Below are 6401 nucleotides of genomic sequence, written 5' to 3' on the forward strand. Positions count from 1 at the left end.
GGCTCACAACAGGTGGAAAAAAAATACTGTATATTTGGATCTCTCACAACAGTTTTGTTAAAAACGGTGCGGCTATTGCATAAGGGCTTTGATTTTCTGCAAGGCTTCTCTGCACTACAAGCAGCTCCCATTGATTATTTGCAATTCACTGGACAGCCAGGAGCCCTGGAGATTGTTTAGCCAGCCTGTTCTCAAACACAGCCTAAGTGCTCAGTGGCCTTGAACATTAGACCACATTTCCATCAAGAGATGCAATGTTTGCTAGAACACTGATGGTTCTCTCTTGATGCTAAGTCAAGAGGCAGAACTTTTAGCTGTCATGGGAACTGCTGGCTTCCAGTGACATAAAAGAAACAGCAATATTTATTCATTCCTGTCTACAAAGACTTTTATTTATTAGATTTATATCCAGATCTTCCTGCAAGAAGAGCCCAGTGCAGCAAACACACAAAAGATAAAACTACTAAAGCACCTAAAAACACGGGGGGTGGGGTGGGGACACAATTTAATCATGTGTTTCATCTTCCCCATGAAATTAGCGGACTGTGAACATGCTTAACTGTGGCTGATTGTGCCTTATATCCTTTAATATGCAATTAAACCAGCAAGTTATTGAAGAGACGTGGGCGTGTCTGTTCCATCTCAGGTGTAAACAGCCATTTCACAATCAAAATGATACTTTCATCTTTAAAGACGCTTCTGTGCATTCAAGTCCAAGAGGAAATGTTGCATGGTCACTGCAATTCTGTGGGAGTGCTGGAAACCTGCCGAATATGGCACTGGGTGTGGAATTTCAGGGAGGGATTATTACAGTGGAACCTTGGTTCTTGAATGGCTTAGAGCCAGTGTGGTGTAGTGGTTAAGAGCGGTAGACTCGTAATCTGGGGAACGGGGTTCGCGTCTCCACCCCTCCACATGCAGCTGCTGGGTGACCCTGGGCTAGTCACACTTCTTTGAAGTCTCTCAGCCCCACTCACCTCACAGGGTGTCTGTTGTGGGGGAGGAAGGGAAAGGAGATTGTTAGCCGCTTTGAGACTCCTTCGGGTAGTGATAAAGCGGGATATCAAATCCAAACTCTTCTTCTTCTCTTCTTAGTTGACGAACAAATTGGCTCCTGAACGCCAAAAACCCAGAAGTGTGTGTTACAGTTTTTGAACGTTTTCCGGAAGCCGAACGTCTGATGCAGCTGTCGGCTATTGTTTCTGGGGCACCTGTGCCAATCAGAAGCCGTGCCTTGGTTTTCGAACGTTTCAGGAGTCAACGGACTTCGGGAACGGATTAAGTTCGAGAACCAAGGTTCCACTGTATGCGTGCAACTTAAAGAGATGGCAAAATTCCTGATGACTAGGGTTTCGACTGCAGTCTCCTGCATAACACCATTCTTTTTTCTCTGTCTAGTGCAGGCATAGGCAACCTTGGCTCTCCAGATGTTTTGGAACTACAGGGCCAGTGGTCAGGGATCATGGGAGTTGTAGTTCCAAAACATCTGGAGAGCCAAGGTTGCCTATGCCTGGTCTAGTGCAACCAGAATAAATTATGCAAAATGCTAAAGTTTGCATCGTTCTAAGTTTTCTTATTTATGTGGCAGAGTTCAATTTTTCTCAGTGGCGAATCTGGCACCAGAATTTTAAATGCTTTCTTACAAAGCACACACAGTTCTGCCTATTCGGTGAGCGTTGGTTTAAACCATGAGTAACCAGCACGTTTCTTGGCACTCTCAAACACTCCCATGTTGGCGTGCAATGCCTCTGCCTGAGAATTTTGACTTTCTTCACCATGCTTCTCCTTTGAAGAGCCACCACACCCCAGCAGGAAGGACGAGCCACAGCAGGAGGTTTGAATAGCCAGAAGAAAAGAACAACAGGAATACTAACTTGGCTTCCTGGAGCGAGCGCTTATGAAAACTTTAATTGTCACCCTAAAGGAGAGCAGCATGCCAGGACAAATTAATTCCACCTGTTAACATCTAAATGCACAGCCAGGACTGAAAATCATCAAATTCAGGAAGGGGGAAAAGTGTGATGGCATAGAACAAGACATTTCCAAAAACTGTAGGGACAAATTGTCCCGACATTCTTTTGCGAATGAGTGTCTTGGAGAATTGACAGGTGCTTGCTAAATAAGGACTTGTAATCCAGTTATATGAGTTGCTGAAACTGAGCCAGTTGATCACAGGATCAAGAGCTGTTAAGAACCTCTTTGGAGAAAGTGGTAGAGCTCAAGTTGCTGTGCATGCAAAAGGTCCCAGGTTCAATCCTGTGTATGCACATACCCTCCGACATTTATCTGATGAAAATAGGGACATTATCTTCTTCTTCTTCTTCTTCTTCTTCTTCTTCTTCTTCTTCTTCTTCTTCTTCTTCTTCTTCTTCTTCTTCTACTTCTACTTCTACTTCTTCTTCTTCCCTGGCCACCTGACTGGGTTGCCCCAGCCATTCTGGGCGGCTTGCAACATATATAAAACATTAAACATAAAAACTTCCCTCTACAGAGCTGCCTTCAGATGTCTTCTAAAGGTTGCATAGTTACTTATTTCCTTGGCTCAGGGGTTGTATAACTCCATACCCTCCAACATTTCTCCAGTGAAAATAGGGACATTCTAAGGAAAAGTGGGACATTCTGGGATCAAATAAAAAACTCAGATGGGACTGTCCCTGGAAAATCGGGACACTTGGACAGTCTGGTATAGGGGAAATTCCTAATTCTTTACACCCTTCCTGTTTGAAATGGAAAATTAGAGAATCATCACTGAGCAGGTTTACTTGCTTGTCACCTCACAAGGCAAGCTAGCTCCCCTCAAAATGAAATGTTTTCCAGTTTGTCCTTCGATATCATGTAGGACTTTGTAGTGAGTTGTTGGCCCACCTAGCTCAGCTCTGTCTAAAAGTGACTGACAAGGATGCCAGGATTTCAAGCAGGAAAAATTCCCAGCCCTACCTGAACCTGGGACATACTCCATGTGAAGCAGATACTCTACCACCAAGCTAAAATCCCTTCTCCTTGTCTGGTATAGTATTCCTCCTTCCAGTCATTGCTCTCTCTTAGTCAATATATGCAGACAAAATCTCAGCTATGCCAGAGAAGGCTCCCAGCTCCCAGAGCAACAGCCTGTGATTCACAGAAAGTCTACCTTAATGGTTATTTGTGTGGTGGAGAAATAATATTGTACATGCCTGTCTGTGCACGTGAAAGCAGAGTGTTAGCTGAGCATAGAAAGTGTGCACCTGGCCTGTTCAGTGTTAAAGTACTGCTCTGATCTAGTTTACTATTAATACAAAGCTTTTCCCATTCCCTCATAACTTGGCTCTCACCTTGCTGTGTCCTCTTGTCCCTTGCAAATCTGTTTCAAAGTCCATTAGCCTCTGGTGCTATTAATTAATAATCACAATTGCTCTTCATTAATGTGGCCTTCCTCATTCCACACGTCTACTCCATCTCAAACCTTTGAGAGCAGCCGGTTAAAAGCACATACAGTATCTGAAAATGGCAGACCCCACCAGCAATTGGTTAGATGCAAGTTCAGATTCATTTCAGGAGGAGGATGCTGCATGCAAATTCTTCTCTCGCAACCTGTGCTTTGCAAAATTTGCAACCAACTCTGCAATTGATAGTTAAAGACTTCCCAACTGATGGAAGAATTGCATGCTCCCAACATAGAGCAATGACCAAGCAGTCAGGAACTGAGAAGTAAGAACTTGGGGGAAATGGCAAGTTAGTAAAAATAAAATAAAATACGTAAAAATCTGAAGTCGACTGTTAAAAAGTAACAGGAATGTCAATATGCAGCATGTAGAAGGGCCCCTAGAGAACACTGTATTTTATATGGACAATTTCTCGTCCTTCCAAATAAAATCCCTAAAAGAATGGAATTTCTCCTGTCTCCTACTTCAGTTAGCCCTTTGGAAACCAGTGCTATATGGAGGACTAATGAAAAGATATTTGGAAGAGTTGCCTGTATCTGTTTCATATCTGTATCAAATATTTTCTGTTCTTTCCTGGACACTCGGACAATTTTATATAGAGTGGCTCCTTTCAGAGGCTAATTCTAATGTGACAACAAGGGCAGCCAAGTTCTGTGCTAGAGCCATAAAAATTCGGGCTGACCTAGTTAGTTGTTGTTGTTTAGTCGTTTAGTCGTGTCCGACTCTTCGTGACCCCATGGACCAGAGCACGCCAGGCACTCCTGTCTTGCACCGCCTCCCGCAGTTTGGTCAAACTCATGTTCGTAGCTTCGAGAACACTGTCCAACCATCTTGTCCTCTGTCGTCCCCTTCTCCTAGTGCCCTCAATCTTTCCCAACATCAGGGTCTTTTCCAAGGATTCTTCTCTTCTCATGAGGTGGCCAAAGTATTGGAGCCTCAGCTTCACGATCTGTCCTTCCAGGGAGCACTCAGGGCTGATTTCCTTAAGAATGGATAGGTTTGATCTTCTTGCAGTCCATGGGACTCTCAAGAGTCTCCTCCAGCACCATAATTCAAAAGCATCAATTCTTCGGCGATCAGCCTTCTTTATGGTCCAACTCTCACTTCCATACATCACTACTGGGAAAACCATAGCTTTAACTATACGGACCTTTGTCGGCAAGGTGATGTCTCTGCTTTTTAAGATGCTGTCTAGGTTTGTCATTGCTTTTCTCCCAAGAAGCAGGCGTCTTTTAATTTCGTGACTGCTGTCACCATCTGCAGTGATCAAGGAGCCCAAGAAAGTAAAATCTCTCACTGCCTCCATTTCTTCCCCTTCTATTTGCCAGGAGGTGATGGGACCAGTGGCCATGATCTTGGTTTTTTTGATGTTGAGCTTCAGACCATATTTTGCGCTCTCCTCTTTCACCCTCATTAAAAGGTTCTTTAATTCCTCCTCGCTTTCTGCCATCAAGGTTGTGTCATCTGCATATCTGAGGTTGTTGATATTTCTTCCAGCAATCTTAATTCCGGCTTGGGATTCATCTAGTCCAGCCTTTCGCATGATGAATTCTGCATATAAGTTAAATAAGCAGGGAGACAATATACAACCTTGTCGTACTCCTTTCCCAATTTTGAACCAATCAGTTGTTCCATATCCAGTTCTAACTGTAGCTTCTTGTCCCACATAGAGATTTCTCAGGAGACAGATGAGGTGATCAGGCACTCCCATTTCTTTAAGAACTTGCCATAGTTTGCTGTGGTCGACACAGTCAAAGGCTTTTGCATAGTCAATGAAGCAGAAGTAGACGTTTTTCTGGAACTCTCTAGCTTTCTCCATAATCCAGCGCATGTTTGCTATTTGGTCTCTGGTTCCTCTGCCCTTTCGAAATCCAGCTTGCACTTCTGGGAGTTCTCGATCCACATACTGCCTAAGCCTGCCTTGTAGAATTTTAAGCATAACCTTGCTAGCGTGTGAAATGAGCGCAATTGTGCGGTAGTTGCAGCATTCTTTGGCACTGCCCTTCTTTGGAATTGGGATGTAGACTGATCTTCTCCAATCCTCTGGCCATTGCTGAGTTTTCCAAACTTGCTGGCATATTGACCTAGTTAGTAGTGCTCATAAAATTACAGGACAGAGCTAAAGATGCTCCAGTGCCATTATTAGCTGTACCCGCCCAAGTAGTGATACCTGCTTGTATCTAAAAAATTTATAATGCTGAAAGTTTAGACATATTGTTTATATATGTACCCTCCCAAGTAGTGATAATTTCTGTTATCTAATAATTTTTATAATGGCTATACAGTCATACCTGTATGCTTCGGTTTGAGTACTTTCAGGTTAAGTACCCCATGGACCCGTCTGGAATGGATTAATCCACTTTCCATTACTTTCAATGGGAAAGTTCGCTTCAGGTTAAGTATGCTTCAGATTAAGTATGGACTTCCAGAACCAATTACACTCATACTTCAGGTTAAGTATGCTTCAGGTTGAGTACTCCGCGGACCCGTCTGGAACGGATTAATCCACTTTCCATTACTTTCAGTGGGAAAGTTTGCTTCAGGTTAAGTACGCTTCAGGTTAAGTACAGACTTCCAGAACCAATTACACTCATACTTTGGGCTAAGTACGCTTCAGGTTGAGTACTCCGCGGACCCGTCTGGAACGGATTAATCCACTTTCCATTACTTTCAATGGGAAAGTTCGCTTCAGGTTAAGTACGCTTCAGGTTAAGTACAGACTTCCAGAACCAATTACACTCATACTTCAGGTTAAGTATGCTTCAGGTTGAGTACTCCGCGGACCCGTCTGGAACGGATTAATCCACTTTCCATTACTTTCAGTGGGAAAGTTTGCTTCAGGTTAAGTACGCTTCAGGTTAAGTACAGACTTCCGGAACCAATTGTGTACTTAAACCGAGGTGCCACTGTAGTTTATATTTATTGTATATATTTTAAATTGTATATTGGATTGTTTGATGTATAAATGTGTGTGCTGGT

Source organism: Zootoca vivipara, chromosome 16, assembly GCF_963506605.1.
Source record: "Zootoca vivipara chromosome 16, rZooViv1.1, whole genome shotgun sequence".
Lineage (NCBI taxonomy): Eukaryota > Metazoa > Chordata > Lepidosauria > Squamata > Lacertidae > Zootoca > Zootoca vivipara.